The following is a 10091-nucleotide window of genomic DNA, read 5'->3' as shown; positions in this document are numbered from 1 at the left end:
TGTGAATTTTGTTATGTATTTGGGAGGATGTTATTCTATATAGTTTAGTGTTTTGTCCCGCCTTCAACCATGGTAATCTACGAGTTGTCAACAGATGCATACACTTTTTGAGAATATCACTTCGGTATTTTCCAATTGTTCTTGACAATATTTTCATGTTTCATTGACTGCATAGAATAACTTATGTTGTAGAATTAAGTGATAGGTATATTTAGTGTATAAAATGATTATAAGGTGTACTTGTCTGTCTTGCAGACTGCATCTCTTATTGAACTTTTTGAGTTAATTATTCAGCTTAAAGTTTTTGTGAGCAATGGGTCAACTTTTTTTAGTTTATAGATTGATTGCAAGTCATATCTGGCTGGATTTGTAGATATATTTGTAATTTTCTAACTTACTACAGACAGGTGTGACTGATCAAATTTTGGCTCTGTTTTGATATAGTTTTTTTTTTGTTGCTTAATGTTTAGTTTTCATGTGTTATAATGTGCAGACATGGATTTGGTGTTTGACACTTATTCTCGTTTTATATCAATTATTTACCGTAAAGCAATCTATATATACAGTACCTGTCCAAAAGTATTCGTCACCTGCATTATTTAGCTACATATTTCATATAAAAACACATTTTTTCAAAAAAATATTTTGAAAGCATTTATTGAGATCTCACAAACATGTTTAACCCTGCCACATTTTTGTGCCTGTCCCAAGTCAAGAGCCTCTGGCCTTTGTTAGTCTTGTATTATTTTTAATTTTAGTTTCTTGTGTACAATTTGGAGTTTACTATGGCGTTCATTATCACTGAACTAGTATATATATTTGTTTAGGGGCCAGTTGAAGGACGCCTCCGGGTGCGGGAATTTCTCGCTACATTGAAGACCTGTTGGTGACCTTCTGCTGTTGTTTTTTTCTATGGTCGGGTTGTTGTCTCTTTGGCACATTCCCCATTTCCATTCTCAATTTTATGGTTGGATTTTTATCAACAAGGCCTTAAAAGATGTAGAATTGTCTAGAGGTATGTTTGTTTATTTGGCCATAGTTTTGTCTTCAGGTGTTTTTGTTTTCTCTTGATGTGAACACATACAATAAAATTTTATAATTTAATTTGGTTGAATATTCAGTGAATTTCTGTACAGAAAATAATATTTGTGTTTATCTTGTGAGAAAATGAAAATGATCCACATACAAAATATAACCAAATAAACGAATAAACCTCTGACAATTCTGCTTCTAAGTTGCTTAAAATCAAACCAAAAATGACCCCTAATATTTTTTGGAAAAATTGTAGTTTTATACAAAATATATAGCCAAAAAAACTTTAGTGATGAATACTTATGGCCACACACTGTATATATAAATAAGATGTGGTAATATTGCCAATGAAACAACTATCCACAAGAGACCAAACATTTTGCTTCAAAACTTGTTTATATTATAACACTGGATGCTGAATTTTGTTAGAAGGTCAAGACCACTGCCTGTTAAAATGTTTACAAATCAGTAAATTCCACATGCACAAAAACATTTAACCAATGTTTTTTCACAGTTCAAAAAATTATATGGACAAACAATAAAGTGCATGTTCCCACATTGTCACTGGAGAAATAAAATAACTAAGGAAAAAAAATTGTATAAGAAAAAAAATCAAATCAAAATTTCCTGTCGATATGCACATCTTCATAGTATGTCCTTATTATCTACAAAGTTGCATGAAATTCTGTTGTGTGGTTTCAGAGGAGATGAGATGACAAATTGTTGCAAAAGTACATTGAAGCAAATAAGTTCAAAAGGGGCCTAACTCCTAGAAAAAAATATTGAATCGTAATTTCCTGTCGATATGCACATCTACATATATAGTATGTCCTTAGGGAGCTACCATTTGATTTTTATGGGGGGGCTAGGATGAAAAATTTTGTCCTGCTTTTTTTTTTAGTTGTAATCTCTGTCCTGCCTTTTTATTTTTTACTCTATTCGGTCCTGCCTTTTTTTTTACTAGCTTATCCTGACTTTTTTTACACAAATTGTCATCCTGCATTTTTTTTTTGACAAGTTTCTCATCCTGCCTTTTTTTTTTACTCAAAACTCCTGTCCTGCCTATTTTTTTCAAATTTCATCCTAGCCCCCCCATAAAAATCAAATGGTAGCTCCCTTATTATCTAAAAAATTTTCATGAAACTCTGTTGTGTGGTTTGAGAGGAGTTGTGATGACAAACTGATGTAGTAGTATTTTGAAGCAAATAAGTTCAAAGGGGCCTAACTCCTAAAACAAAATTGAATCGTAATATCCTGTCGATATGCACATCTACATACATAGTATGTCCTTATTATCTAAAAAGGTTTCATGAAATTCTGTTGTGTGGTTTGAGAGGAGTTGTGATGACAAACTGATGCAGAAGTATATTGAAGCAAATAATTTCAAAGGGGCCGAGCTCCTAAAACAAAATTGAATCTTAATTTCCTGTTGATATGCACATCTACATAGTATGTCCTTTTTATCTAAAAAGGTTTCATGACATTCTGTTGTGTGGTTTGAGAGGAGTTGCGATGACAAGAAACAGAACTGATAGACGGACAGATGGGTCGAAAACATTATACCCTCCGCAACTTCGTTGCATGGGGTATAATAACATTGTATTGGTATTCAATTAAAATGTTGTGAAAATTGAAGGAAAATCTAAATCCTTCCTAAATGGACATCTTGAGTTAACTAAAAGTTCCGTTTGGCAAAATACAAAGGAGCTAGTCTGAAATCCTCCCGAGGAGTTGACAAAACAAAGCCTGTAATATTTTGTGGAAATTGATCCAAATTGACTCTATTAAAGAAAACATTAAAATCGTGTCAAGACTGTTCTATCTATAAAAATGTAGCTTTTAAATGCAAGGGAAAACAAGACAAAATGATGCTCCAAACTCCATTCTGAATTAACTGTATTACATGTATAACAAAGTTAATGTGATACTTTCTTTGAGATATTATTGTCTTGATGCTTCTGCAGATGCAAAGTGTATTTCAAAATACACAAAGTTGAGCATGGGAGAACATTGGTTTATGGTTGACTGTAGAAGTTATCTGGAAATGCTATGCACCTCTTAAACAAGTATATACTCCAAAAATGACAAAGTTCAGCTATCTCCCAAAAGAGCAAGTATCATATCCACCTTTAATATATGTGCAAACAGCCAGAAAAGTGAAAACTTCCTAGCTTTTAAACTGTAGGAAGAGCAGTGGCGGATCCAGGGGGGGGTTGGTTCCGGGGGTGCGCACCCCCCCTTTATTTTTGCCGATCAATGCATTTGTATCGGGACATATGTTTTGCACCCCCCTTTGCCCTGGGTGCCCTGGGTTAGCACCCCCCCTTTCGAAAATTCCTGCATCCGCCCCTGAAGAGTTATTCAGAAATGCTATGCACCTCTTATGCAAGTATATACTCCAAAAATGACAAAGTTCAGCTATCTCCCAAAAGAGCAAATATCAATAAAAATTTGTAAGGGTTCCGCGAAACCCAGTGTCTTGCCTACTTTTGCTGTTAATCGCAGGATAAAAAAATATGATGAAAAAAATCAATAAAAATATTCCTCTCGATTCTATCTTTGATTGTCAGAATCTTCTGTCCAAGTTTGGTAAAAATCCATGATAGTTTAAGACTCTTAAAAATGTTTTAAAAACTTTAACTGCAGACTGTATGTTATGTTAACTGGAAGAAAAATTAAGTCCATTTATAAGTAAAATATGGAAGAAATGGATTTTTTTTTTACAAAATTTACTTCTTGATACTATGTTATGATTAGGAACATGCTTCTGTCCAAGTTTGATACAAGTCCAGGATAGTTTAAGAAAGTTATCAAAATTTTAACAAGAGTGCACACACTGAAATGTCTCGCCTTTTTTACTAATCATTGATATTATGTTGATAGTCCTAAATATAAAGCTTTATTACAACTGTCACATAAACTCAACATTAATAAAGAAAACTAAACATTGCATGATCAATGAACTATGAAAATGAGGTCAAGGTCAGATGAACCATGCCAGGCAGACCTGTACAGCTAACAATTCTTCAATACAACAAATATAGTTGACCTATTGCTTATAAATTAAGAAAACAAGACCGAAACACAAATACTTAACACTAAGCAATGAACCATGAAAATGAGGTTAAGGTAAAATAAAACCTGCGCGACTGACATGTAGATCATAAAATATCTCCATACACCAAATATAGTTGACCTATTTCATATAGTATTAGAAAAATAGACCAAAACTCAAAAACTTAACTTTGACCACTGAACCATGAAAATTAGGTCAAGGTCAGATGGCACCTGTCAGCTAGACATGTACACCTTACAATCATTCCATAAACCAAATATAGTTGACCTATTGCATATAGTATTAGAAAAACAGACCAAAACACAACCAGATTCTCCACAGGGTGCAGCTTTATACGACCACAGAGGTCTAACCCTGAACGGTTTGGGCAAGTATGGACACAACATTCAAGCTGGATACAGCTCTGAATTTGGATTGTGATTAAATAGTTGACACAGCATAGGTTTCTGACACAGAATGAATGTGGTCTTATGAACTTAAAATATTTGCTTTGCTTTTGAGCAATTCTTTATGCTGTTGAATATTAATCCTAAAAGAAGAAATTTTCTTTTTAATTTCTGAAATCTGAAATGAGAAAAATTGACCCCCCAATTTTTTTTTCACCTCCCGTTTTCCCTTATTCCAAAAATGATCTCAATTCAAATTTCTAATGGAGTTTGCAACAATAACTACTCATTTAAATACATCATAAAATATTAAAATATAAAATGTCATACAGTCATGGTTAAAATTAATATTGATTAATAGTAACTTCTAAAAAAAATAAATGGGGAATGTGTCCAAAGGGACACAGATGATGCCCCTGCTAGCACATAACGTTATAAAGGGACATGATTCAAGAACTGTAAAAGTGAAGCTGCCAAAAAATGAACTTTAACTGAGTTTAGGCGTAATAAGCAATTTATACACATTTCATTAAATTTAGTTGAGACAAACTTGAGTAAAGAGAACAGAAACTAAAAAAATCTAAAAAAATTTCACTTGTAAAGGGGCATAACCCCTAGAATGGTAATCAAAGTGATTGTTATCACTGAATGGTAATGATTGCTTTAATTTATCAGTTGGTAGCAAAGTTAATATTGCAGTGCATATTGTATATAGCATTGATCTAAGTTGATTCAACTACTATTCTGGACAAAGAAAGATAACTCCAATTTTCAAAGATTTCATAAAGCATTGGTTTTAGGTGATTCAACAACCATTCTGGACAAAGAAAGATAATTCCAATTTATTTTCTTGAAACTACAAAAATGAAATACATGGTTACAAGGCCGTAGCTACCATTGAGGCAAGTGAGGCAATTGCCTCACTAAAATTTCGACACATTATTTTTTTTTATACATATATATAAATATAATAGTCATTTGTTGTTCTGTCTCAACCTTAATTTCTATAACTTGTCATCATTCCTTTTAAACTATTCTTCCTGGATATAACAATGTATAACTAAGCATCTCAACGGGTGATGTTTCTCGATTACATTAACCTATAGTAACGATAATCATCATGGATCTTGAGTTAAAAACAGGCTGTTGCAGAAAAAGGAAGAGCGACACTGAAGGTAAAGAAGGAACAATTCTAGTAAACTGGTTTTTTTAACAGAGTCTGAGTATAGCATATAACTTCATTAGAACAATAAAAAAACGATAAGTAGACTGACAAATACAGTACTGGTCTTCGGAAGGTGGCAGTCCTGTCTGCGTATTCATTTCTCCGTTTCACCAACTTTTGACAAATCAAGTACTAGGCATCGCAAGGGGGCAGTCCTGTCTGCGTATTCATTTCACGAACTTTAAACTTTCTCTTTACAGATAAATGAAATATAAATAAATTATGAAACATGAATGCATGGATTTGATTTTATCCATGTTTCTTTAACCTTAAAAATTGAAAGAATATCCCATATTCCAATTTGATATTATTGAGGAATGGTAGAACCTTTAACACAGGATTTTGTCTTTACTTATTCGGGACTACGGAATTTCGTTTCTTTATATTCGGGGTTTCGGAATCGGACACCCCCAAACCCTTACCCCTAAACTTATAGATTCTGGAACTAAAATACCACCAACTATTTCCAGAAATAATTTGAAATTACGGAACTACATGTACAAACGTCAAAAAATCCATTCCAATTCTCCTGTACCCATATATACTTACTCTATAGATAGAATCATATACATGTATCTTATCTCATTCTATCCCTAGTTTGTCTACTCTTTGTCAGCATAAAAGCGAGTTTAATATTTTGTAACTGCGACTGTATGATGGTGCTTACAGGAAAGCTTATTTCCCTTTTGCAAACAAAACTGTTACTACCGATGCTGCTACCAGATTGCTGATGGAGAAGGAATTGGAAGAAAGACATAGATCATTGTGTTGATGATGATATGCTACCTTTAGAAACACAGACTGCCCTGAAACAACTGAAAACTTGGAAAAGAGCATGCATGAGTGGCGCGAGATTGTGCGGTCTTGCCATAAGGATATCAGCAGACCAAATTATGATTCTGAAACGATTTGACTGAACCGGCCATAGAAAACTTTGGAAAACTCTACTGAATCGATGTTTGTTCTATGTTCTGGCAGAAGACTCAAATCAGAGATATTTGGATGATTATCTTGCATATAAATTTAAATAAAGTTGTTAAAAATTTGGTGTTAGTATAAGCAAGGATTTGTATAGTAAACTATACAAATCCTTGGTAAAAGTCTAAAAAAATGAAAAATTTATATAAAAAGTGTCCAAATTCAAAACATTATCAAACTCTCTAAAAATGCCTAGAATGCAGGATTTTGCACCATTCATTACATACCCTCCAAAAAAAAATTTCGCCTCGCTTCGCTCGGCTCAATTATTTTGCCTCACTAAAATAAGATGCCTAGCTACGGCCTTGGGTTAGATTCAGCATATCCATATATTCAATTTTTGTTGAAATCAAACAAAGTTTAATTTTGGACTCTGATTTGGACCAACTTGAAAACTTGGCCCATAACTAGAGGCTCTAAAGAGCCTGTGTCGCTCACCTTGGTCTATGTGAATATTAAACAAAGGAAGCAGATGGATTCATGACAAAATTGTGTTTTGGTGATGGTGATGTGTTTGTACATCTTACTTTACTGAACATTCTTGCTACTTACAATTATCTCTATCTACAATGAACTTGGCCCAGTAGTTTCAGTGGAAAATGTTAGTTAAAATTTACAAATTTTATGAAAATTGTTAAAAATTGACTATAAAGGACAATAACTCCTTAGGGATCAATTGACCATTTCCGTCATGTTGACTTATTTGTAAATCTTACTTTGCTTAACATTATTGATGTTTACAGTTTATCTCTATCTATAATAATATTCAAGATAATAACCAAAAACAGCAAAATTTCCTTAAAATTACCAATTCAGGGGCAGCAACCCAACAACAGGTTGTCAGATTCATCTGAAAATTTCAGGGCAGATAGATGTTGACCTGATAAACAATTTTACCCCATGTCAGATTTGCTCTAAAGGCTGCGGTTTCAGAGTTTTAAGCCAAAATCTACATTTCACCCCTATGTTCTATTTTTAGCAATGGTGGCCATCTTGGTTGGTTAGCCAGGTCACTGGACACAATTTTTAAACTAAATACCCCAATGATGATTGAGGCTAAGTTTGGTTTAATTTGGCCCAGTAGTTTCAGAGGAGAAGATTTTTGTAAAAGATAACTAAGATTTACGAAAAATGGTTAAAAATTGACTATAAAGGGCAATAACTCCTAAAGAAATCAACAGACCATTTTGGTCTTGTTGACTTGTTTGTAGATCTTACTTTGCTGAACATTTTTGCTGTTTACAGTTTATCTCTATCTATAATAATATTCAAGATAATAACCAAAAACAGCAAAATGTCCTTAAAATTACCAATTCAGGGGCAGCAACCTATCAACGGGTTGTCCAATTCATCTCAAAATTTCAGGGCAGATAGATCTTGACCTGATAAACAATTTTACCCGCTGTCAGATTTGCTCTGAATGCTTTGGTTTTTGAGTGATAAGCCAAAAACTGCATTTTACCCCTATGTTCTATTTTTAGCCATGGCGGCCATCTTGGTTGGTTGACCAGGTCACCGGACACAATTTTTTAACTAGATACCCCAATGATGATTGTGGTCAAGTTTGGTTTAATTTGGCCAAGTAGTTTCAGAGGAGAAGATTTTTGTAAAAGATGACTAAGATTTACGTAAAATGGTTAAAAATTGACTATAAAGGGCAATAACTCCTAAAGGGGTCAACAGACCATTTTGGTCATGTTGACTTATTTGTAGATCTTACTTTACTGAACATTTTTGCTGTTACAGTTTATCTCTATCTATGATAATATTCAAGATAATAACCAAAAACAGCAAAATTTCCTTAAAATTACCAATTCAGGGGCAGCAACCTATCAACGGGTTGTCCGATTCATCTCAAAATTTCAGGGCAGATAGATCTTGACCTGATTAACAATTTTACCCCCATGTCAGATTTGCTCTAAATGCTTTGGTTTTTGAGTTATAAGCCAAAAACTGCATTTTACCCCTATGTTCTATTTTTAGCCATGGCGGCCATCTTGGTTGGTTGGCCGGGTCACCGGACACAATTTTTAAACTAGATACCCTAATAATGATTGTGGCCAAGTTTGGTAAAAATTGGCCCAGTAGTTTCAGAGGAGAAGATTTTTGTAAAAGTTAACGACGGACGACGGACGCCAAGTGATGAGAAAAGCTCACTTGGCCCTTTGGGCCAGGTGAGCTAATAAAAAAACTAAGTACATGTTTAGAATCAGCATATCAAAGAACCCCAAGAATTCAATTTTTGTTAAAATCAAACTAAGTTTAATTTTGGACCCTTTGGACCTTAATGTAGACCAATTTGAAAATGGGACAAAAAATTAAGAATCTAAATACACGGTTAGATTCAGCATATCAAAGAACCCCAATAGTTCAATTTTTGATGAAATCAAACAAAGTTTAATTTTGGACCCTTTTGGCCCCTAATTCCTAAACTGTTGGAAGCAAAACTTCAAAAATCAATCCCAACCTTCCTGTTGTTGTCATAAACCTTGTGTTTAAATTTCATAGATTTCTATTAACTTATACTAAAGTTATAGTGCGAAAACCAAATGTCTTCGGAAGACGACGACGCCAACATCATACCAATATACGACCGCAAAATTTTTTGCAGTCATATAAAAACTTTACTATAACCACTGAACCATGAAAATGAGGTCAAGGTCAGATGACACCTGCCAGTTGGACATGCACACCTTACAGTCCTTCTATACACCGAATATACTAGACCTATTGCTTATAGTATCTGACATATGGACTTGACCACCAAAACTTAACCTTGTTCACTGATCCATGAAATGAGGTCGAGGTCAATTGAATACTGTCTGATGGGCATGGGGACCTTGCAAGGTACACACATACCAAATATAGTTATCCTATTACTTATAATAAGAGAGAATATGACATTACAAAAAATTAGATTTTTTTTTTTTAAGTAGTCACTGAACCATGAAAATGAGGTCAAGGACATTGGACATGTGACTGAAGAAGTTAGCTAATGCCACCGCCGGATCACTATCCCTATGTCGAGCTTTCTGCAACAAAGTTGCAGGCTCGACAAAAACTTTAACCACAAAGTGAATGTAATGTTTCCTGGCAGACAAACTAAGTCCATTTATAAGTAAAATACAGAAAAATTGGAATTTTATTTTTACAAAATTTACTTCTGGATACAATCTTATGATCGTAAACAAGCTTCTGTCCAGGTTTGGTACAAATCCAGGATAGTTTAAGAAAGTGATTAAAATTTCAAAAACTTTAACCACAGAGTGAATATTTGTGGCAGCCGCCGCCAATGACAATGCTGATGCCAACAGAATGTAGGATCACAATGTCTTGCTTATTCAACTAAAGTCGAAGGCTCAACAAAAAATTCAGACAAAATTCTGTCATAGAT

The sequence above is a fragment of the Mytilus galloprovincialis genome, chromosome 13 (assembly GCF_965363235.1).
Source record: "Mytilus galloprovincialis chromosome 13, xbMytGall1.hap1.1, whole genome shotgun sequence".
Lineage (NCBI taxonomy): Eukaryota > Metazoa > Mollusca > Bivalvia > Mytilida > Mytilidae > Mytilus > Mytilus galloprovincialis.
This window is presented reverse-complemented; position numbering follows the sequence as displayed.